Source organism: Myxine glutinosa, chromosome 1 (assembly GCF_964187855.1).
Source record: "Myxine glutinosa chromosome 1, kmMyxGlut1.1, whole genome shotgun sequence".
Lineage (NCBI taxonomy): Eukaryota > Metazoa > Chordata > Myxini > Myxiniformes > Myxinidae > Myxine > Myxine glutinosa.
In genome coordinates, this window is record NC_136261.1 from 316,092,534 (window position 1) to 316,118,251 (window position 25,718).

Here is a 25,718-nt window from a genome sequence, read left to right on the forward strand (position 1 = left end):
AGTGCAAAATGGGCATTTTGACCGAAAAATTTGACCATTTTGACCATTTTGACCAACTTCAAAAAGACCGAAAACGCAAAAGAAATTTACCACTTGTTTGAAATGTAATAAAATTGTAACAGTTCAAAATAAAACAAACCAACAATTGCTAACTGAAACATTGGCATTTTATTGATGACATGTCAAGTTTTTGACCAAGCTACACCATCTCATCAGTTTGTTCTACAGTACAGAACAGCACAGGGTGCAATGTCAGTCCCCTTTCAATAGCGTGTATGGCCACCATTGTTTTGGATACAGGCGGTGCATCGTCGGCGTATACTGCCTACCAGTCTTTGGATGGATTGCTGCTGGATTCTGTCCCACTCAGTCCTCAATGTCTGAAGCAGCTCTGCCCGTGTCCTGGCCCTGCCAACTACGCGTCTCCCAAGCTCATCCCACAGGTGCTCTATGGGATTCAGGTCAGGGGAGAGCGCAGGCCACTGCATGGTGTTGATGTTCTCGCCTTGGAGAAATGCAGTGGTAAAGCGAGCAGCATGGGGACGAGCGTTGTCATGCTGAAAGGTTCTCAGTTCTGGGTGGTCTAGCAGGAATGGCAGCAGATGAGGTCGCAGGATGTTATCCACATACCGCTGGGCGTTAAGATTCCCATCCACAACCACCAGTGGCGTCCTGTACCGGCCTGATATGGCTGCCCACACCATCACACTTGGGCCACCCCACCTGTTGGCTTGACGCACGCAACAATCGGCATATCGCTCGCCAGTTCTTCTCCAGACACACTCACGGCTCACGCCCATCAGGACTGTCCACACAGAACCTTGACTCATCGCTGAAAGCGACCTCGTTCCACTGCGCCAAGGTCCACCGCTGATGCTGCTGGCACCATCTCTGACGGTTGCGGCGATGGGCAACCGTCATCACGGGGCCTCTGTATGGTCTTCTGGCAGTCAGACCATAGTCATGCAGTCGTCTTCGTGCAGTATCATTGGAGATCCGTGGGTTTGCACGCCCCGGAGTTTCTGCCGCAGTGCGGGATGCTGGACGGAATCGATCCCGCAGGTGACTTCAGACCATCTGCCTGTCCTGCCTTGCAGTGGTGACTCTTGGCCTCCCTGATCGAGGTCTGTCATCTGCAGAGTTGTGGAGGGTGTCTCTGTCCATCAGGGCCGATATCGTCTGGTCTGAACAGCCAAGGCGACGTGCCACCTCACGGTAGCTCAGTCCACCTTGCAGCATGCCCAGGGCACGCTGCCGTTGATCCCTTGACAATCGTGGCATGTTGATTGAAATGCCCATTTTGCAATGGCCTTTTTAAAGCCAATATCAAGACATCACGTGCAGCTCATTAAAATCATCCCGTACCCCTTGGCTAATCACTGACAGTCAAAACGGCTGTTCAACAGCTGTGCTATGAAGTGACCATTGAAGGTTCAAGTGACCATCCGTGACCGTTTTGTCTGACAGTGAGGACACTATTGTCCACAAATAAGTTCACACATTTACTATACGCAGTGTTATTGTTGATATTTAAAGGTTTCAAAGGTGGTAAGTTTCTTTTGTGTTTTTGGTCTTTTTGAAGTTGGTCAAAATGGTCAAAATGCCCATTTTGCACTGGCCTTTTTAAAGCCAATATCAAGACATCACGTGCAGCTCATTAAAATCATCCCGTATCTCTTGGCTAATCACTGACAGTCAAAACGGCTGTTCAACAGCTGTGCTATGAAGTGACCATTGAAGGTTCAAGTGACCATCCGTGACCGTTTTGTCTGACAGTGAGGACACTATTGTCCACAAATAAGTTCACACATTTACTACACGCAGTGTTATTGTTGATATTTAAAGGTTTCAAAGGTGGTAAGTTTCTTTTGCGTTTCAGTATATATATATATATATATATATATATATATATATATATATATATATATGTATATATATGTATATATATGTATATATGTATATATATGTATATATATGTGTATATGTGTATATATGTATATATATGTATATATGTATATATATGTATATATATGTATATATGTATATATATGTATATATGTATATATATGTATATATATGTATATATATGTATATATGTATATATATGTATATATATGTATATATGTATATATATGTATATATGTATATATATGTATATATATGTATATATGTATATATATGTATATATGTATATATATGTATATATATGTATATATATGTATATATGTATATATATGTATATATATGTATATATGTATATATATGTATATATATGTATATATGTATATATATGTATATATATGTATATATGTATATATATGTATATATATGTATATATGTATATATATGTATATATGTATATATATGTATATATATGTATATATATGTATATATATGTATATATGTATATATATGTGTATATGTATATATATGTATATATATGTATATATGTATATATATGTATATATGTCAAGTCGTAGATTCTTTATTGACAACTCAATATTATGACAGCCGACTGCATGTCCCAACGTGAGGTAAACCCCGCCGTGAACGCGAATAGAGCGGCGTGCAGGGAGTGTTGGGATTCGTGTGGAGGCACAAGGGTGCGCGCCAGGACGGGGGGGGGGGGGGGGGGGGGCGGCGTGGCGTCGTCGCGTTGAGATGGTTGTGCCAGGTCGATCGGCGATCTCTGAATTAAATCGGATTTTTGTCATGTGTGTTGTGAAATTAACGTCTATCCGAGAATCCTGGCAATGTTCGTTTAATTAAAATGTGGTACAAACCTGCGTTTCCGCCGTGCGGCTCCGTGGAAGTTAGAGTAGAGTTATTGTGTGTTCAGGCAAGAGCCGAGCGAGCCGCGAGTCACGGGTGTGCTGTATGAGGTTGCTCGGAGGATGTGTGCCCAAATGCATTGTGGGTCATTGCGACTTTGCTGAATGTCGGACGCTGGATGTCGGACGTTCATGCGCGCGTGAAATGTGTAGTTTCAAGTGGAGTGCTCGAATTGCAGATATAAACTTGAAAAACATTAATTATATTCCATATAATCATAGCGGCGCCTGAATTACAATAAACATGCTTCAGTTTGTGTTTAAAATGAGGTCATGCTGGACAATTGTATACGTGTGCTTTTTTCGAGGCTAGATAAGGCCGGTCGTAAAACCACGCCCACATGCGCGTGATTTTGCGTAACGCTAGTAGAATGTTTAGATTGCAGACATAAACCTATCGTTAACCATATATATTTTGTATTAATCACAGCGACGCATGACTCTGTATAAACATGCTTTGAATTACTCATGTAAACAAACCCATAAAATATATGGGTTTGTTTGGCCAAGCATGCACTCTTCTCTTTGTGAGTTACATTTCTGTTTTCTCGGAGCCCAGAGAAACATTTGGTCCGAATGATAAGGAAGGGCTGACTCCCCCGAATGACAGCGGATAACGGTGGGAGGGACTCTCGCCAGTCGCTTTGTTCTCTCGGAGATTTTCTGATAATCGTATTCATATATAAGTGAATGAGAATCAATGTGTTTCCAGGAAGGCTTGACTTGGCATGAAGCTGGTTCTTGTTGTAGATGTCTTGTCTCCTCCGGATCTGTATAAGTTGGTTTTAATAAAAAGCTGCGTCATTTTTCAGGCTATTTGTGGACTTCTTTTCCAAACGAAGAGCTGCTTCTTCACAGATGGTACCAGGAGTGGGGTGTCAACAGACGCGGAGGACGGGAAGCGGAACCCGGGCGACAGGAGGAAGGCTGCCCGAGGCCGGGACGCTGGCACTCTAATTTGATTAAGGTGAGCAATTGTTTTATACCAGAGGGCTATCTTTCCAAATTTGTACCTTGCTTCCTCGAACGGAATTTTCAGTCCGCTTCCCTGTCATCCGCGCTGCCTGCACTCGAACAGAAATTGTAAGTAAAGGCTCATTTTAGGCCTCAGAATGACGTGGTTTTGTTAAAGCCAGGATAAACAATTAAGGATACCAGTAAGGACTTAACAGTAAGCTTAAAGTTACAGTTAGCACCAGGAGGGGAAAGTGAGGTCGGACAGCCGTAAAGGTTGAGCCAGGCCGAGAACTTTCCAGGAAGGAACAGCCCAGAGACAAGATGGGGTATGCCATTGCATGCCAGGGAATGAAGGGCTGTGGCTAACTTAAGAGGGCCATAAAGAACAAGGCCAGTAAAAGGATTTGCGCAGGATATCGGTAAAGATAACGTTCAGTAAGGGTAACGTTATAAGTTAACTAGGGAAAGGGAAAAGTGAGGTCGGACAGCCGTAAAGGTTGAGCCAGGCCGAGAACTTTCCAGGAAGGATCAGCCCAGAGCAATAAGATGGGAAGCAAGCTAACGAAAGAAAGGGAACCCCTTAAGGGAACCCCGGCATCTTTCATGTTTAAGAGGCATCATTTTGCCGCGGTAAGACCATTAAAGGACTGGGCTGTGTTAACTAAAGATTTAAATAATCCCTGGCCAGAGGAGGGATCGTTTGCACTTGACAAGTTGGAAGTGTTGTACGGAGCTTTGGATAAGCTAGAAAGGGAAAGGAAACACTTCCCACCCGATTACTGGAAAGTGTATGGCTGGTGGGAAAAGGAAGGAATGAAGCGACTGGCAGCCTCAAGACAGGCTAGCTTGGCAGGGGAAGTACTGAAGCTTCAGGGCCAAAAGAAACAAGCAGACAGGGTTCAGCAGGACAAAACAATTAAGGAGGTAGTTAAGCAAGCAAATCAGCGGCTAATGCCGCTCGTCCATAATCCGGACCAAGACCCCGCGACAGGGGAGGTAGCCACCATGCCTCTACCCCCCCAAGCCCTGAGCCCTGTCCCAGGGCTACAGGCGCCACCTCTCCCACCCCCGCCCCTGTTCCCCCAGGGGTTAGACCCCCATAAAACTAGACCAGCCGCCCCTCAGGTTCACCTTAGCCCGGGCAATCCTTTTAGAGGACAAGAAATTAATGGGGCGGACAGCGGGTTCACGGCCCCAGAGGGGCCAGGAGAACTGTACCCCTCATTGGAAGGGTGCACGGAATCAGAGAACCCACAACCTGCAATTGGGATGTGTCCTTTAAAAACAATAGGACTGAACAGGGGGGCACCCATTAACATCAGGATACCCTGGAGGGAATCAGATTTGGCGTCTATGCAGGAGCGGGTGAGAACCCTGCTGGCTGAACATCCCGGTCAGATACCGGAATTTATGCGGTTGTGGATACAAAATACAGGCGCAGATTGGCGGGACGTCTGCCACATGGGGAAGGCTGTATTGCCCGCGCGGGTGTGGGACCAGGCCAAAGTACACGCACGCTGGCCAAATGTAGCACCGCCCCCGGCCCAAACCGCGGCCCAGACCCTCGCCGATTGGGAGGCCCTGGTCGACTTATTGTTGGCCGGGGTACATACCGCACTGATGCCAGCCGCGGGGCCAGATTGGAATAAAATATACGGCCTAAAACAGAAGCATGGCGAGGCAGCCCTCGATTGGAAAGAGAGGGTAGAACGAGCAGTGTTAAGGTGGGGAGGACTGGGCCAGGTGCGGGCACAAGATCTCCCTCACGCTGTAGTGAACAACTTTTTTGTAGAAGGAATGAGACCGACAGTTAAGAAGCGCATTCAAACGGCTATGATAGGATGGAGAAACACCCCAACCGACCAACTAGTCGAAGCGGCCGAACAATGTGGCGAGGGCGACGAGAAGAAGGCCGATGTTAAGGACGACATGTTGCAAATGCTCGTCCAGGAGAAACGGGACCGACTCAACCAAAATAAGAAGGGAAATCAAGGCCAAGGACGGGCCCAGAATCGGGACACCAGGTTAGAGCCCAACGAAGAGTGGGGGCGCGACGACGAAAACGAAAATGACGCTGATGACAACGACAATGGACGAGTCGACATGCGGACACAAGGGCCCCCTCCCCAAAATTGGAACCCACAAGGGCCCCCTCCCCAAAATTGGAACCCACAAGGGCCCCCTCCCCAAAATTGGAACCCACAAGGGCCCCCTCCCCAAAACTGGAACATGCAGGGGCCCCCTCCACCGCCGCAGAGCTGGGCCATGCAACCACCCCCTCCACAGACCTGGGCAGTACAAACGCCCCCTCCCCAGAACGGGTATCCACAGGGACCCCCTCCCCAAATCGATGGGCCTCCCCCAAGTTATTGGACCCCAAGCGGAGCAAACGGGAATGGGCCGCCACAATGGGGACAGCGGAACCAACAGCCTGCGAGGCGTCCGACGCAACAGGGTCAGCGCAACAGTAACAGGCATCCCGCATCCACCGCTCCACAAGGGGCGTGCTTCCGTTGCGGACGGATGGGACATTGGAAACGTGATTGCCGGGGGCCCCGCCAGGGATACCCGCCACAGAGAAATCAAGTAGCCTATTGACGGGACGCCGGCGGGCCGCCCGTAGAATGCCCCCTCTTGACTATGACACCAACCGAGGAGCCGACCTGGACACTAGACGTGGATGGGCAACCGGTAGATTTTCTCGTAGATACGGGCGCGACTCACAGTACTATTAACGAAGGGCAGCTACCATCTTTGCGCCCCACTGATAGAGATGTTCAGATAGTGGGAGTTTCAGGCTTGCCCCAAGCGCTTCCCATTTCAGAAGAGGTAAGAGTGGTGTGCGGCCCATTAGAGGCTAGACACGCTTTCTTGATGACTACCACCGCCCCGACTAACTTGTTGGGACGGGATTTACTTTGCCGTTTAGGCTGCCAAATTTCATGTACGGAGCAGGGAGTTTTTGTAGATGTCGCGGAATCCAAACGCGATCTGTTAATGACGGCATTGTCTCGGCCCGGCCCCACCGCATACTGGTGGAGCCTGGAAAAGGGGGCTTTGGCCTCTTGGGCACACGTCCTAGACACAGTATGCTCCCAGAGTGACGGGTTGCGAGATTGGCTGCACGTACACCAAATTACAACAGACATAAAGGACAACCCTCCCCATTGCACGGCCTACTACGATGCTAGGGGCGATGACGACGAGTACCGAGGAAAGATAAAGGGGTCAATAGGTAAGAATTCGGACCTAATATTGTCAAATATATGGGTTGGACGGGAGGGAATAGGCGTCGAGGTAACCCTAACCGCGGAACAGCGGGCGTTGTCTCAGTACCCCGCAGGGGTGGACGCCCATGTTACCCTCACCACCGCCAAAGGATGGCCGGCGGAAAGTATAGGATGGATGATGGGGCGTTTGCGAGAAATTCCGTGCAGCGCCATTTATGAAGTGGACCACTGGACAGTGACGATGCTCGACAATGACGAAGGGTATTTGATCACCCTTGAGGAGCAGAGTATAGAAGGAAAATTTGAAGAGACAGACCTGCCCCCAAAGGGCAACCACGTTGTACGAACGGTGTCTCAGGGCCCGGGCGAGTCCGATGACCTCTTGGAGGAGGTTCCGGCCGATTTGTGGTCCCAACACGACAACGATGTCGGGCGAATTCGCGATGCCAAGCCTCTGGTAATACCGGTCCAACCAGGAATGTCCCTCCCAAACGTGAGACAATATAAATTGCGGCACGAGGCCGATGCGGGCATAGAGCCAGTGATTCAATCTTTGGTAAAACAGAAAATAATTGTAGAAACTAACAGCCAATGCAACACACCAATTTTGCCCGTAAAGAAACCAATGCAGGATAAATGGAGGTTCGTGCAGGATTTGAGGGAAGTGAATAAGGTCATACAAGGCATACACCCAGTGGTACCGAACGCGGAAGGCCTTATGACATCTATTCCACCGGACGCAACACATTTTACCGTCATTGACTTATGCTCGGCCTTTTTCTCCGTACCCATCGCACCCGAGTCACAATACTTGTTCGCCTTCACCTTTAGGGGGCGCCAGTTCACCTGGACGGTGTTACCCCAAGGGTTCTCCGACAGCCCCACCCTGTTCTCCCGAGCGTTGCACCGCGATTTGGCAGACGTGGAACTAAAAGGGGGTTCGGTGTTGTTGCAATACATTGACGACTTGTTGATTTGTTCCCCTTCCAAGGAAGCCTGTGAAGTGGACTCCATGGCCCTGCTAAGAGCCTTGGCGGCCAAGGGCCACAAGGTGGGACGGAGAAAGCTCCAATTTGTACGGAAGGTAGTAACCTATTTGGGTCATGCCATTTCACACGGGAAGCGGGAACTGCATGTTGGACGGGTGACCGCCATCATGGAATCGCCACGGCCAAGTACGCAACGACAGATGTTGCGCTTCCTAGGTATGACGGGTTACTGCCGCTCTTGGATAATTGACTACGCGCTACTTGCTAAACCGCTGTACGAAGCCACTAGAGTAGGAGAACCAAACTACTTGGTTTGGACGGACGAATTGATGCGCTGTTTCGAGGGGCTGAAAAAGGCATTGGTAACGGCACCGACTTTAGGACTCCCCGATTATGCGAAACCATTCACCCTTTACACTCATGCAATAAGGGGTTTTGCTCAGTCCGTGTTGACACAGACTCATGGAGATAAGGAACGACCGGTAGCCTACTTTAGTAAAAAGCTGGAACCGGTCGAGCAAGGGTTTCCGGTGTGCCTGCAAGCCGTGGCAGCGGCTAGGTACGCTGTGGAAAGGACAGCGGACATTGTGATGGGGCACCCGGTAACGCTACAGGTACCGCACTGCGTCACTTCACTGTTACTACAGCGGACAACACAACATTTGTCGACCACTAGATTAATGCATTACGAAACAGCACTGATTACGGCCGCCAACGTCACCATTAAACGTTGCACTACACTCAACCCGGCCTCACTGATGCCCACCCCAGAGGAGGGCGAACCCCACATATGTGTCGATGTAGTACAGCAAGTCTCCACGGTACGTCCGGACTTGAAGGACGTTCCCCTCAACGACCCCGATCGTGTGTACTACGTCGATGGGTCGGCTAAACGCGGATGGGACGGCTCTTTGCTATCTGGATACGCGGTGTGTTCAGATAGTGAGACGGTAGAAAGTGGGCGCCTTCCGCCCACATTTTCCGCCCAGCAGGCGGAGCTGTGCGCCTTGACTAGAGCATGCAGCTTGGCGGCGGACCTGGCCGTCAACATTTATACAGATTCAGCATACGCGCACGGGGTAGTTCACGACAAAGGGGCAATCTGGAAGATGCGAGGCTTTCTCACATCCGCGGGTTCGGTCATAAAGAACGGCGAACTGGTTGAAGGGCTACTCCAAAGCATCTTGCTTCCCCGCGCTATCGCGGTAATTAAATGTCGCGGCCACCAAAAGACAGACTCTGACGTCGCCCGAGGCAACGCCAGAGCAGACGCAGCGGCAGGAAAAGCGGCCAACCAACAAATAGGACAGAACATGCCGATGGTAACGCGAGCAAAGGGGGCACACACGCAAACTGCCAACGTACCGACCTCAGGACCTACCCCCTCCCCGCAAATTGGGTGCACCATCATCACCGCCTCACCAACTAATGAGGACGTTATAAAACTTCAAAACGCAGTAACAGCAGCCGAACACAATGACTGGGTAAAAAGAGGGGCCACACGCCCCGGACCAAATGCGATGTGGACCCTTCACGGAAAACCGATAGCACCCAAGGAACTGCTGCCTTGGCTGGCACGTATGGGACATCAAAATGGCCATGTGTGCCAGAGGGGGGTGATGGAACAGATAAACTATACCTGGGCGGCACCGGGACTGTCGCGAATCGCATCAGAGGTGTGCCGGTCATGCGCGGTTTGCCAACAACACAACAGGGGGGCACCCCCTAGGCACCCACATAATGCGGGCCATCCTCGGCCAATCGGGCCCTTCTGTCATGTCCAGTTCGATTTTATTAACATGGAACCAAGTATGTCGTTCCGATATCTCCTGGTAATCGTGGACATGTTCACAAAATGGGTCGAGGCCTATCCATGCGTTAAGTCAGACGCCCCGACAGTAGCCAAGCGCCTCGTGCAGGATTTCATGTGCAGATTCGGCATCCCTCAGAAAATTTCGTCAGACAAAGGGGGCCACTTCACGGGAGAGGTGATTAAGGGTATCCTAAAGGCACTGGGCGTGAAACAATCTTTCCATTGCGCTTATCACCCACAATCAGCGGGACTTGTGGAACGCACCAATGGGACGCTGAAACTCAAGGTAGCCAAGATCTGTGCAGACACAGGTTTGAAGTGGCCGGAAGCACTCCCGCTGGCGTTAATGAGTATCCGGTCCACCCCGGGCTGCACCACGGGCCTTCCCCCCCCACGAGATATTAATGGGACGACCTATGAGTTTGCCTGTTTCGGCACCGATGGACATGTCCAAACTTGACTTGCCTGTGATGGATGACATGCTTTTAAAGTTTTGCAGAGGATTGTCCAACGTGGCACGCAGCATTCACGCCCGGGTACGAGAGGCGTTGCCTGAACCAACAAGCCACGCCATCCACGACTTCCAGACCGGCGATTACGTGCTCGTAAAACACTTCACCCGCAAGAACGCCTTGGAACCAAGGTGGAAGGGACCAGTCCAGGTGTTGCTGACTACACCAACGGCAGTCTTTTGCGAGGGCAAGACTTCGTGGATCCACGCCACGCACTGTAAGTTGGCCATACAAGCACCAGACACTACACCACAGCAACCACAGTAAGGATGGGCCTAATCATAGGTACAATACTATTGATAGCGACAGCAGCTAGGGGAAACTCCGATTCCAATAGATGCGAAAACGAAACCCGACACCTCACCGTAACATGGGGACAAAGAGTATCACTACCATGTTTCGAACAGAAAGCCCTGCACACAAATTGGGTGAACATAAATTGGCTAGCACTGTCGGCAGGGCCTGGACGCGTTGGCATGGTACTACAAAAGCAACGAGAGTTCCGGGAAGACGGGCAAGCTAGCATTAAGACCTTGGCCCAACCAGGATACCAATGGGGAACCCCTGATTTTAAGCTACAAACACGCACACGCCTAGGGAAAGACATGACCATGCAGGTCCGGTGCAGCGTCTGGACCCCTGGCGCGGCCGGTGGCGAAAAGAACTACATACCATGCATCGAATACATACTCACGCCACAACCCCAGAATAAGGCCCCAAAGAAGGGTGAAAACACATATTGGAAAGTGGCCAGGGAGGTGGCAACAATTCAAAATAGGACACACTGCTGGTCGTGCATGCGCTTTCCCCAAGCAGGCACCACAGGAATACACATGATAGTGCTACCTCTGTCCCTCAATGACCTCTGCTCACAACCTATCGATTCCCCATGTTTAGTCACCACGCTGGAAAGAGAAGGGGTTGACAACGGCAAGAGTTGCAATCGACAATTTAATTATCGCCCGTCAATGATTGCCCATGTGGCCGAGAGGCCTGCCCCCGTCTGGGTCAAACCACAGAAAGGGAGGGTCTGCCTCCAGGGTTCCGGCCACTTGCGTATGGGAGAATCAGAATGCGCCTACACTCTCCCCGGGAAGCTGGGACAAGGGAGCTCAGGGATTACATTACGAATAGTACTGCAAGATAAACACAACCACAACATAACGGCTATAACATTCTCTAGGGGGGTTAGTAGGATTAATGGGGTGGTAAAGGGACTCCAGTGCTTATCCACCCACCTGGTCCCACCCCATGGGACAATGTTTATATGCGGCGACAAGGCTTACCCCTATTTACCAAATAATTGGGGGGGCACATGTTATCTGGGTTCAGTCCTTCCTGACGTTGAGATACTGGATGAGCTAGACCCAAAGTCCTTGGACAGGCGTTATAAGAGGTCAGTCATGAACGAAGATGGAACCACTAAACTACACGGGAGTCTATGGGAAAAGGTGTTTGGTTTCTTCTTCCCAGGAGCGGGCACAGTCATGGATAGTTTCCGAATAGACAAATTGGCTTTGACCCTAGAAAAGGTGGCAAACGACACCGCTACGGCTCATGACATACTATTGGACACGGTAATTCACATGCGTACAATGGTGATGCAGAATCGGGTGGCTTTGGACATGCTCCTGGCAGAGAAAGGAGGGGTATGCGGAATTATAGAGGGAAAATGTTGCACTTACATACCCGATCCATCTGAAGGAGTGTCAGCCGCAATAGTGAGACTAAGGGAAACTAGCCACGCCCTGACGATCGATCGGATCGCGCGCGAAGATTCTTATACATTTAGCTGGCTCACTGACTGGTTCCAGGGATGGACGGGCACCATAGTGAAGTGGTTATTGACCGCACTGGCTGTGATAATCGGGGTAGTAATTTGGGGGGCACTAATGAAATCTCTAGTCCTCCTCTGTATGAGAAAGTATTTTACAGGATGGAAAGTGAAGAAGCCGCCGACAACGACTATGGCTCTGACCACAGAGGCCGTCGACCTGAACGGGTCCTTCAACAAGGCAGTTGCGACCGGCGCTCCAGAAAATTGCATTGAATTTTGTAATGACTGTGATACTTGTGCGGATCCCATGTGGGAACTGGCTGCTGCCTGTAACGGTGTATGTGATGACTGTGATACTTGTGCTATAAACCCCTTGCGTGTACTGGCTAACGCTGCTTATGTATTACAAGCTGACAGCTGCACGCCCCCTTCCGACCCAACTATGGATCTGATTGCGACACTGGGTCTGGCGGTCGAGGGACCCGACGCGGATGTCCTAGACCCGCAAGCCGACCAGGCGCCCATGGGAGACTTTGACATAAAGGAAGTTCCTCTCTTTGCTTCATATGTATTAAGTTCAAATGCTTCAAGTGAATCGGATTTTTACGCTCTGTACCCTGACCAGGAAATTGAGACACAAGATACTGACAATACTATGTATTCCCCAGAACAGCAGCACGTGAGGGACCTCATGGGCATGATCGTTGATTAACTTCGAAGATCTGCAAGGACTGAGTCTGCAAAGGGTGGGGGGAGCAAGTTCCGCAGGGGAGGTGACGGGCCCTCTGGCGGAGCAGAACCTCATCTGGACCAGACACCTTCGTTGTGGATCCGAAACGTTAATGGACTTTCATGTTCTGAGCCCTCAGGTTCCAAGCACGCACCGCACGACACGCTCGCCAAATCGCCAGGCGAGGCGCTTTGGGCGCACGATATGCCCTTGGGAGATACCCGCATTACAATTATTTTTTCAATACCCGCATTACACAATTATTTTTCAATAAAGCCCGATGTGGCACGTTGTCTCTTAAGATACTTTGTCTCGACGAGACAAGAGGAAGGAATGTCAAGTCGTAGATTCTTTATTGACAACTCAATATTATGACAGCCGACTGCATGTCCCAACGTGAGGTAAACCCCGCCGTGAACGCGAATAGAGCGGCGTGCAGGGAGTGTTGGGATTCGTGTGGAGGCACAAGGGTGCGCGCCAGGATGGGGGGGGGGGGGCGGCGTGGCGTCGTCGCGTTGAGATGGTTGTGCCAGGTCGATCGGCGATCTCTGAATTAAATCGGATTTTTGTCATGTGTGTTGTGAAATTAACGTCTATCCGAGAATCCTGGCAATGTTCGTTTAATTAAAATGTGGTACAAACCTGCGTTTCCGCCGTGCGGCTCCGTGGAAGTTAGAGTAGAGTTATTGTGTGTTCAGGCAAGAGCCGAGCGAGCCGCGAGTCACGGGTGTGCTGTATGAGGTTGCTCGGAGGATGTGTGCCCAAATGCATTGTGGGTCATTGCGACTTTGCTGAATGTCGGACGCTGGATGTCGGACGTTCATGCGCGCGTGAAATGTGTAGTTTCAAGTGGAGTGCTCGAATTGCAGATATAAACTTGAAAAACATTAATTATATTCCATATAATCATAGCGGCGCCTGAATTACAATAAACATGCTTCAGTTTGTGTTTAAAATGAGGTCATGCTGGACAATTGTATACGTGTGCTTTTTTCGAGGCTAGATAAGGCCGGTCGTAAAACCACGCCCACATGCGCGTGATTTTGCGTAACGCTAGTAGAATGTTTAGATTGCAGACATAAACCTATCGTTAACCATATATATTTTGTATTAATCACAGCGACGCATGACTCTGTATAAACATGCTTTGAATTACTCATGTAAACAAACCCATAAAATATATGGGTTTGTTTGGCCAAGCATGCACTCTTCTCTTTGTGAGTTACATTTCTGTTTTCTCGGAGCCCAGAGAAACATTTGGTCCGAATGATAAGGAAGGGCTGACTCCCCCGAATGACAGCGGATAACGGTGGGAGGGACTCTCGCCAGTCGCTTTGTTCTCTCGGAGATTTTCTGATAATCGTATTCATATATAAGTGAATGAGAATCAATGTGTTTCCAGGAAGGCTTGACTTGGCATGAAGCTGGTTCTTGTTGTAGATGTCTTGTCTCCTCCGGATCTGTATAAGTTGGTTTTAATAAAAAGCTGCGTCATTTTTCAGGCTATTTGTGGACTTCTTTTCCAAACGAAGAGCTGCTTCTTCACAGATGGTACCAGGAGTGGGGTGTCAACAGACGCGGAGGACGGGAAGCGGAACCCGGGCGACAGGAGGAAGGCTGCCCGAGGCCGGGACGCTGGCACTCTAATTTGATTAAGGTGAGCAATTGTTTTATACCAGAGGGCTATCTTTCCAAATTTGTACCTTGCTTCCTCGAACGGAATTTTCAGTCCGCTTCCCTGTCATCCGCGCTGCCTGCACTCGAACAGAAATTGTAAGTAAAGGCTCATTTTAGGCCTCAGAATGACGTGGTTTTGTTAAAGCCAGGATAAACAATTAAGGATACCAGTAAGGACTTAACAGTAAGCTTAAAGTTACAGTTAGCACCAGGAGGGGAAAGTGAGGTCGGACAGCCGTAAAGGTTGAGCCAGGCCGAGAACTTTCCAGGAAGGAACAGCCCAGAGACAAGATGGGGTATGCCATTGCATGCCAGGGAATGAAGGGCTGTGGCTAACTTAAGAGGGCCATAAAGAACAAGGCCAGTAAAAGGATTTGCGCAGGATATCGGTAAAGATAACGTTCAGTAAGGGTAACGTTATAAGTTAACTAGGGAAAGGGAAAAGTGAGGTCGGACAGCCGTAAAGGTTGAGCCAGGCCGAGAACTTTCCAGGAAGGATCAGCCCAGAGCAATAAGATGGGAAGCAAGCTAACGAAAGAAAGGGAACCCCTTAAGGGAACCCCGGCATCTTTCATGTTTAAGAGGCATCATTTTGCCGCGGTAAGACCATTAAAGGACTGGGCTGTGTTAACTAAAGATTTAAATAATCCCTGGCCAGAGGAGGGATCGTTTGCACTTGACAAGTTGGAAGTGTTGTACGGAGCTTTGGATAAGCTAGAAAGGGAAAGGAAACACTTCCCACCCGATTACTGGAAAGTGTATGGCTGGTGGGAAAAGGAAGGAATGAAGCGACTGGCAGCCTCAAGACAGGCTAGCTTGGCAGGGGAAGTACTGAAGCTTCAGGGCCAAAAGAAACAAGCAGACAGGGTTCAGCAGGACAAAACAATTAAGGAGGTAGTTAAGCAAGCAAATCAGCGGCTAATGCCGCTCGTCCATAATCCGGACCAAGACCCCGCGACAGGGGAGGTAGCCACCATGCCTCTACCCCCCCAAGCCCTGAGCCCTGTCCCAGGGCTACAGGCGCCACCTCTCCCACCCCCGCCCCTGTTCCCCCAGGGGTTAGACCCCCATAAAACTAGACCAGCCGCCCCTCAGGTTCACCTTAGCCCGGGCAATCCTTTTAGAGGACAAGAAATTAATGGGGCGGACAGCGGGTTCACGGCCCCAGAGGGGCCAGGAGAACTGTACCCCTCATTGGAAGGGTGCACGGAATCAGAGAACCCACAACCTGCAATTGGGATGTGTCCTTTAAAAACAATAGGACTGAACAGGGGGGCACCCATTAACATCAGGATACCCTGGAGGGAATCAGATTTGGCGTCTATGCAGGAGCGGGTGAGAACCCTGCTGGCTGAACATCCCGGTCAGATACCGGAATTTATGCGGTTGTGGATACAAAATACAGGCGCAGATTGGCGGGACGTCTGCCACATGGGGAAGGCTGTATTGCCCGCGCGGGTGTGGGACCAGGCCAAAGTACACGCACGCTGGCCAAATGTAGCACCGCCCCCGGCCCAAACCGCGGCCCAGACCCTCGCCGATTGGGAGGCCCTGGTCGACTTATTGTTGGCCGGGGTACATACCGCACTGATGCCAGCCGCGGGGCCAGATTGGAATAAAATATACGGCCTAAAACAGAAGCATGGCGAGGCAGCCCTCGATTGGAAAGAGAGGGTAGAACGAGCAGTGTTAAGGTGGGGAGGACTGGGCCAGGTGCGGGCACAAGATCTCCCTCACGCTGTAGTGAACAACTTTTTTGTAGAAGGAATGAGACCGACAGTTAAGAAGCGCATTCAAACGGCTATGATAGGATGGAGAAACACCCCAACCGACCAACTAGTCGAAGCGGCCGAACAATGTGGCGAGGGCGACGAGAAGAAGGCCGATGTTAAGGACGACATGTTGCAAATGCTCGTCCAGGAGAAACGGGACCGACTCAACCAAAATAAGAAGGGAAATCAAGGCCAAGGACGGGCCCAGAATCGGGACACCAGGTTAGAGCCCAACGAAGAGTGGGGGCGCGACGACGAAAACGAAAATGACGCTGATGACAACGACAATGGACGAGTCGACATGCGGACACAAGGGCCCCCTCCCCAAAATTGGAACCCACAAGGGCCCCCTCCCCAAAATTGGAACCCACAAGGGCCCCCTCCCCAAAATTGGAACCCACAAGGGCCCCCTCCCCAAAACTGGAACATGCAGGGGCCCCCTCCACCGCCGCAGAGCTGGGCCATGCAACCACCCCCTCCACAGACCTGGGCAGTACAAACGCCCCCTCCCCAGAACGGGTATCCACAGGGACCCCCTCCCCAAATCGATGGGCCTCCCCCAAGTTATTGGACCCCAAGCGGAGCAAACGGGAATGGGCCGCCACAATGGGGACAGCGGAACCAACAGCCTGCGAGGCGTCCGACGCAACAGGGTCAGCGCAACAGTAACAGGCATCCCGCATCCACCGCTCCACAAGGGGCGTGCTTCCGTTGCGGACGGATGGGACATTGGAAACGTGATTGCCGGGGGCCCCGCCAGGGATACCCGCCACAGAGAAATCAAGTAGCCTATTGACGGGACGCCGGCGGGCCGCCCGTAGAATGCCCCCTCTTGACTATGACACCAACCGAGGAGCCGACCTGGACACTAGACGTGGATGGGCAACCGGTAGATTTTCTCGTAGATACGGGCGCGACTCACAGTACTATTAACGAAGGGCAGCTACCATCTTTGCGCCCCACTGATAGAGATGTTCAGATAGTGGGAGTTTCAGGCTTGCCCCAAGCGCTTCCCATTTCAGAAGAGGTAAGAGTGGTGTGCGGCCCATTAGAGGCTAGACACGCTTTCTTGATGACTACCACCGCCCCGACTAACTTGTTGGGACGGGATTTACTTTGCCGTTTAGGCTGCCAAATTTCATGTACGGAGCAGGGAGTTTTTGTAGATGTCGCGGAATCCAAACGCGATCTGTTAATGACGGCATTGTCTCGGCCCGGCCCCACCGCATACTGGTGGAGCCTGGAAAAGGGGGCTTTGGCCTCTTGGGCACACGTCCTAGACACAGTATGCTCCCAGAGTGACGGGTTGCGAGATTGGCTGCACGTACACCAAATTACAACAGACATAAAGGACAACCCTCCCCATTGCACGGCCTACTACGATGCTAGGGGCGATGACGACGAGTACCGAGGAAAGATAAAGGGGTCAATAGGTAAGAATTCGGACCTAATATTGTCAAATATATGGGTTGGACGGGAGGGAATAGGCGTCGAGGTAACCCTAACCGCGGAACAGCGGGCGTTGTCTCAGTACCCCGCAGGGGTGGACGCCCATGTTACCCTCACCACCGCCAAAGGATGGCCGGCGGAAAGTATAGGATGGATGATGGGGCGTTTGCGAGAAATTCCGTGCAGCGCCATTTATGAAGTGGACCACTGGACAGTGACGATGCTCGACAATGACGAAGGGTATTTGATCACCCTTGAGGAGCAGAGTATAGAAGGAAAATTTGAAGAGACAGACCTGCCCCCAAAGGGCAACCACGTTGTACGAACGGTGTCTCAGGGCCCGGGCGAGTCCGATGACCTCTTGGAGGAGGTTCCGGCCGATTTGTGGTCCCAACACGACAACGATGTCGGGCGAATTCGCGATGCCAAGCCTCTGGTAATACCGGTCCAACCAGGAATGTCCCTCCCAAACGTGAGACAATATAAATTGCGGCACGAGGCCGATGCGGGCATAGAGCCAGTGATTCAATCTTTGGTAAAACAGAAAATAATTGTAGAAACTAACAGCCAATGCAACACACCAATTTTGCCCGTAAAGAAACCAATGCAGGATAAATGGAGGTTCGTGCAGGATTTGAGGGAAGTGAATAAGGTCATACAAGGCATACACCCAGTGGTACCGAACGCGGAAGGCCTTATGACATCTATTCCACCGGACGCAACACATTTTACCGTCATTGACTTATGCTCGGCCTTTTTCTCCGTACCCATCGCACCCGAGTCACAATACTTGTTCGCCTTCACCTTTAGGGGGCGCCAGTTCACCTGGACGGTGTTACCCCAAGGGTTCTCCGACAGCCCCACCCTGTTCTCCCGAGCGTTGCACCGCGATTTGGCAGACGTGGAACTAAAAGGGGGTTCGGTGTTGTTGCAATACATTGACGACTTGTTGATTTGTTCCCCTTCCAAGGAAGCCTGTGAAGTGGACTCCATGGCCCTGCTAAGAGCCTTGGCGGCCAAGGGCCACAAGGTGGGACGGAGAAAGCTCCAATTTGTACGGAAGGTAGTAACCTATTTGGGTCATGCCATTTCACACGGGAAGCGGGAACTGCATGTTGGACGGGTGACCGCCATCATGGAATCGCCACGGCCAAGTACGCAACGACAGATGTTGCGCTTCCTAGGTATGACGGGTTACTGCCGCTCTTGGATAATTGACTACGCGCTACTTGCTAAACCGCTGTACGAAGCCACTAGAGTAGGAGAACCAAACTACTTGGTTTGGACGGACGAATTGATGCGCTGTTTCGAGGGGCTGAAAAAGGCATTGGTAACGGCACCGACTTTAGGACTCCCCGATTATGCGAAACCATTCACCCTTTACACTCATGCAATAAGGGGTTTTGCTCAGTCCGTGTTGACACAGACTCATGGAGATAAGGAACGACCGGTAGCCTACTTTAGTAAAAAGCTGGAACCGGTCGAGCAAGGGTTTCCGGTGTGCCTGCAAGCCGTGGCAGCGGCTAGGTACGCTGTGGAAAGGACAGCGGACATTGTGATGGGGCACCCGGTAACGCTACAGGTACCGCACTGCGTCACTTCACTGTTACTACAGCGGACAACACAACATTTGTCGACCACTAGATTAATGCATTACGAAACAGCACTGATTACGGCCGCCAACGTCACCATTAAACGTTGCACTACACTCAACCCGGCCTCACTGATGCCCACCCCAGAGGAGGGCGAACCCCACATATGTGTCGATGTAGTACAGCAAGTCTCCACGGTACGTCCGGACTTGAAGGACGTTCCCCTCAACGACCCCGATCGTGTGTACTACGTCGATGGGTCGGCTAAACGCGGATGGGACGGCTCTTTGCTATCTGGATACGCGGTGTGTTCAGATAGTGAGACGGTAGAAAGTGGGCGCCTTCCGCCCACATTTTCCGCCCAGCAGGCGGAGCTGTGCGCCTTGACTAGAGCATGCAGCTTGGCGGCGGACCTGGCCGTCAACATTTATACAGATTCAGCATACGCGCACGGGGTAGTTCACGACAAAGGGGCAATCTGGAAGATGCGAGGCTTTCTCACATCCGCGGGTTCGGTCATAAAGAACGGCGAACTGGTTGAAGGGCTACTCCAAAGCATCTTGCTTCCCCGCGCTATCGCGGTAATTAAATGTCGCGGCCACCAAAAGACAGACTCTGACGTCGCCCGAGGCAACGCCAGAGCAGACGCAGCGGCAGGAAAAGCGGCCAACCAACAAATAGGACAGAACATGCCGATGGTAACGCGAGCAAAGGGGGCACACACGCAAACTGCCAACGTACCGACCTCAGGACCTACCCCCTCCCCGCAAATTGGGTGCACCATCATCACCGCCTCACCAACTAATGAGGACGTTATAAAACTTCAAAACGCAGTAACAGCAGCCGAACACAATGACTGGGTAAAAAGAGGGGCCACACGCCCCGGACCAAATGCGATGTGGACCCTTCACGGAAAACCGATAGCACCCAAGGAACTGCTGCCTTGGCTGGCACGTATGGGACATCAAAATGGCCATGTGTGCCAGAGGGGGGTGATGGAACAGATAAACTATACCTGGGCGGCACCGGGACTGTCGCGAATCGCATCAGAGGTGTGCCGGTCATGCGCGGTTTGCCAACAACACAACAGGGGGGCACCCCCTAGGCACCCACATAATGCGGGCCATCCTCGGCCAATCGGGCCCTTCTGTCATGTCCAGTTCGATTTTATTAACATGGAACCAAGTATGTCGTTCCGATATCTCCTGGTAATCGTGGACATGTTCACAAAATGGGTCGAGGCCTATCCATGCGTTAAGTCAGACGCCCCGACAGTAGCCAAGCGCCTCGTGCAGGATTTCATGTGCAGATTCGGCATCCCTCAGAAAATTTCGTCAGACAAAGGGGGCCACTTCACGGGAGAGGTGATTAAGGGTATCCTAAAGGCACTGGGCGTGAAACAATCTTTCCATTGCGCTTATCACCCACAATCAGCGGGACTTGTGGAACGCACCAATGGGACGCTGAAACTCAAGGTAGCCAAGATCTGTGCAGACACAGGTTTGAAGTGGCCGGAAGCACTCCCGCTGGCGTTAATGAGTATCCGGTCCACCCCGGGCTGCACCACGGGCCTTCCCCCCCCACGAGATATTAATGGGACGACCTATGAGTTTGCCTGTTTCGGCACCGATGGACATGTCCAAACTTGACTTGCCTGTGATGGATGACATGCTTTTAAAGTTTTGCAGAGGATTGTCCAACGTGGCACGCAGCATTCACGCCCGGGTACGAGAGGCGTTGCCTGAACCAACAAGCCACGCCATCCACGACTTCCAGACCGGCGATTACGTGCTCGTAAAACACTTCACCCGCAAGAACGCCTTGGAACCAAGGTGGAAGGGACCAGTCCAGGTGTTGCTGACTACACCAACGGCAGTCTTTTGCGAGGGCAAGACTTCGTGGATCCACGCCACGCACTGTAAGTTGGCCATACAAGCACCAGACACTACACCACAGCAACCACAGTAAGGATGGGCCTAATCATAGGTACAATACTATTGATAGCGACAGCAGCTAGGGGAAACTCCGATTCCAATAGATGCGAAAACGAAACCCGACACCTCACCGTAACATGGGGACAAAGAGTATCACTACCATGTTTCGAACAGAAAGCCCTGCACACAAATTGGGTGAACATAAATTGGCTAGCACTGTCGGCAGGGCCTGGACGCGTTGGCATGGTACTACAAAAGCAACGAGAGTTCCGGGAAGACGGGCAAGCTAGCATTAAGACCTTGGCCCAACCAGGATACCAATGGGGAACCCCTGATTTTAAGCTACAAACACGCACACGCCTAGGGAAAGACATGACCATGCAGGTCCGGTGCAGCGTCTGGACCCCTGGCGCGGCCGGTGGCGAAAAGAACTACATACCATGCATCGAATACATACTCACGCCACAACCCCAGAATAAGGCCCCAAAGAAGGGTGAAAACACATATTGGAAAGTGGCCAGGGAGGTGGCAACAATTCAAAATAGGACACACTGCTGGTCGTGCATGCGCTTTCCCCAAGCAGGCACCACAGGAATACACATGATAGTGCTACCTCTGTCCCTCAATGACCTCTGCTCACAACCTATCGATTCCCCATGTTTAGTCACCACGCTGGAAAGAGAAGGGGTTGACAACGGCAAGAGTTGCAATCGACAATTTAATTATCGCCCGTCAATGATTGCCCATGTGGCCGAGAGGCCTGCCCCCGTCTGGGTCAAACCACAGAAAGGGAGGGTCTGCCTCCAGGGTTCCGGCCACTTGCGTATGGGAGAATCAGAATGCGCCTACACTCTCCCCGGGAAGCTGGGACAAGGGAGCTCAGGGATTACATTACGAATAGTACTGCAAGATAAACACAACCACAACATAACGGCTATAACATTCTCTAGGGGGGTTAGTAGGATTAATGGGGTGGTAAAGGGACTCCAGTGCTTATCCACCCACCTGGTCCCACCCCATGGGACAATGTTTATATGCGGCGACAAGGCTTACCCCTATTTACCAAATAATTGGGGGGGCACATGTTATCTGGGTTCAGTCCTTCCTGACGTTGAGATACTGGATGAGCTAGACCCAAAGTCCTTGGACAGGCGTTATAAGAGGTCAGTCATGAACGAAGATGGAACCACTAAACTACACGGGAGTCTATGGGAAAAGGTGTTTGGTTTCTTCTTCCCAGGAGCGGGCACAGTCATGGATAGTTTCCGAATAGACAAATTGGCTTTGACCCTAGAAAAGGTGGCAAACGACACCGCTACGGCTCATGACATACTATTGGACACGGTAATTCACATGCGTACAATGGTGATGCAGAATCGGGTGGCTTTGGACATGCTCCTGGCAGAGAAAGGAGGGGTATGCGGAATTATAGAGGGAAAATGTTGCACTTACATACCCGATCCATCTGAAGGAGTGTCAGCCGCAATAGTGAGACTAAGGGAAACTAGCCACGCCCTGACGATCGATCGGATCGCGCGCGAAGATTCTTATACATTTAGCTGGCTCACTGACTGGTTCCAGGGATGGACGGGCACCATAGTGAAGTGGTTATTGACCGCACTGGCTGTGATAATCGGGGTAGTAATTTGGGGGGCACTAATGAAATCTCTAGTCCTCCTCTGTATGAGAAAGTATTTTACAGGATGGAAAGTGAAGAAGCCGCCGACAACGACTATGGCTCTGACCACAGAGGCCGTCGACCTGAACGGGTCCTTCAACAAGGCAGTTGCGACCGGCGCTCCAGAAAATTGCATTGAATTTTGTAATGACTGTGATACTTGTGCGGATCCCATGTGGGAACTGGCTGCTGCCTGTAACGGTGTATGTGATGACTGTGATACTTGTGCTATAAACCCCTTGCGTGTACTGGCTAACGCTGCTTATGTATTACAAGCTGACAGCTGCACGCCCCCTTCCGACCCAACTATGGATCTGATTGCGACACTGGGTCTGGCGGTCGAGGGACCCGACGCGGATGTCCTAGACCCGCAAGCCGACCAGGCGCCCATGGGAGACTTTGACATAAAGGAAGTTCCTCTCTTTGCTTCATATGTATTAAGTTCAAATGCTTCAAGTGAATCGGATTTTTACGCTCTGTACCCTGACCAGGAAATTGAGACACAAGATACTGACAATACTATGTATTCCCCAGAACAGCAGCACGTGAGGGACCTCATGGGCATGATCGTTGATTAACTTCGAAGATCTGCAAGGACTGAGTCTGCAAAGGGTGGGGGGAGCAAGTTCCGCAGGGGAGGTGACGGGCCCTCTGGCGGAGCAGAACCTCATCTGGACCAGACACCTTCGTTGTGGATCCGAAACGTTAATGGACTTTCATGTTCTGAGCCCTCAGGTTCCAAGCACGCACCGCACGACACGCTCGCCAAATCGCCAGGCGAGGCGCTTTGGGCGCACGATATGCCCTTGGGAGATACCCGCATTACAATTATTTTTTCAATACCCGCATTACACAATTATTTTTCAATAAAGCCCGATGTGGCACGTTGTCTCTTAAGATACTTTGTCTCGACGAGACAAGAGGAAGGAATGTCAAGTCGTAGATTCTTTATTGACAACTCAATATTATGACAGCCGACTGCATGTCCCAACGTGAGGTAAACCCCGCCGTGAACGCGAATAGAGCGGCGTGCAGGGAGTGTTGGGATTCGTGTGGAGGCACAAGGGTGCGCGCCAGGATGGGGGGGGGGGGGCGGCGTGGCGTCGTCGCGTTGAGATGGTTGTGCCAGGTCGATCGGCGATCTCTGAATTAAATCGGATTTTTGTCATGTGTGTTGTGAAATTAACGTCTATCCGAGAATCCTGGCAATGTTCGTTTAATTAAAATGTGGTACAAACCTGCGTTTCCGCCGTGCGGCTCCGTGGAAGTTAGAGTAGAGTTATTGTGTGTTCAGGCAAGAGCCGAGCGAGCCGCGAGTCACGGGTGTGCTGTATGAGGTTGCTCGGAGGATGTGTGCCCAAATGCATTGTGGGTCATTGCGACTTTGCTGAATGTCGGACGCTGGATGTCGGACGTTCATGCGCGCGTGAAATGTGTAGTTTCAAGTGGAGTGCTCGAATTGCAGATATAAACTTGAAAAACATTAATTATATTCCATATAATCATAGCGGCGCCTGAATTACAATAAACATGCTTCAGTTTGTGTTTAAAATGAGGTCATGCTGGACAATTGTATACGTGTGCTTTTTTCGAGGCTAGATAAGGCCGGTCGTAAAACCACGCCCACATGCGCGTGATTTTGCGTAACGCTAGTAGAATGTTTAGATTGCAGACATAAACCTATCGTTAACCATATATATTTTGTATTAATCACAGCGACGCATGACTCTGTATAAACATGCTTTGAATTACTCATGTAAACAAACCCATAAAATATATGGGTTTGTTTGGCCAAGCATGCACTCTTCTCTTTGTGAGTTACATTTCTGTTTTCTCGGAGCCCAGAGAAACATTTGGTCCGAATGATAAGGAAGGGCTGACTCCCCCGAATGACAGCGGATAACGGTGGGAGGGACTCTCGCCAGTCGCTTTGTTCTCTCGGAGATTTTCTGATAATCGTATTCATATATAAGTGAATGAGAATCAATGTGTTTCCAGGAAGGCTTGACTTGGCATGAAGCTGGTTCTTGCTGTAGATGTCTTGTCTCCTCCGGATCTGTATAAGTTGGTTTTAATAAAAAGCTGCGTCATTTTTCAGGCTATTTGTGGACTTCTTTTCCAAACGAAGAGCTGCTTCTTCACATATATATGTATTTAAAGGTGGGCGTGATTCGGAAAATTTTAAGTCCGCTTACCGCTTATCCGCTCCGCCAGCCCGTGTAGTCCGATTCGCTTATCCGCTTCAGCGGCCGAAAATCTTAGTCCGCTTACCGCTTATACGCTTATCCGCTTCGATTCGATTTTTTAAAAGCACTTCGACGTTTTTAAAGCGATTTTTGACGTTTCTAAAGGGAATTTAATGCTTTTTAAGCCTAAATAGCCATTTCTAACTACTACAAAGACAAACAAAGCTTTTAAGATCAAAAATATACATTTTTATTGAAATAAAATTTATTCAAAATGTTGTTGTTGTTGTTGACCGCCGGGTTGTGGATGTCGCTGTGCTGGGACTGCTGGTTTGCGTCGCTCGTGTGCCTGTCCCTGGCACTGCCGCTGGGCTGGAGAGTCAGAAATCTCTCCATCTTGACGTTATTGCCGCTCTAGCGTCCAATAAAATATTCAGTTTTCACTTATTATTCACTTAAATAAATATTCATAATTCTAGAGTAACGGCTCAGGCTAACAGCTGATTTGGCGAATCGCGATGCGCTTTAATTTTTCGGTAGTCCGCTTACGCTTATCCGCTTCGGTTTCCGGGGGTTGTTCCGATTCGCTTA

The 25,718-nt window shown here is 50.6% G+C and overlaps 1 protein-coding gene and 1 long non-coding RNA gene across 2 annotated transcripts in view; one reads left to right on the top strand and one right to left on the bottom strand.

Moving 5' to 3' along the window:
- Window positions 1-25,718, bottom strand: part of LCT (lactase) — a gene marked incomplete in the record, with an annotated part of 262,995 nt that overhangs the window by 146,818 nt on the left and 90,459 nt on the right.
- On the top strand, window positions 14,385-25,031 carry LOC144889225 (uncharacterized). Its single transcript, XR_013621660.1, has 2 exons — window positions 14,385-14,496; window positions 21,042-25,031. It is a non-coding gene; the product is annotated as an uncharacterized LOC144889225 (long non-coding RNA).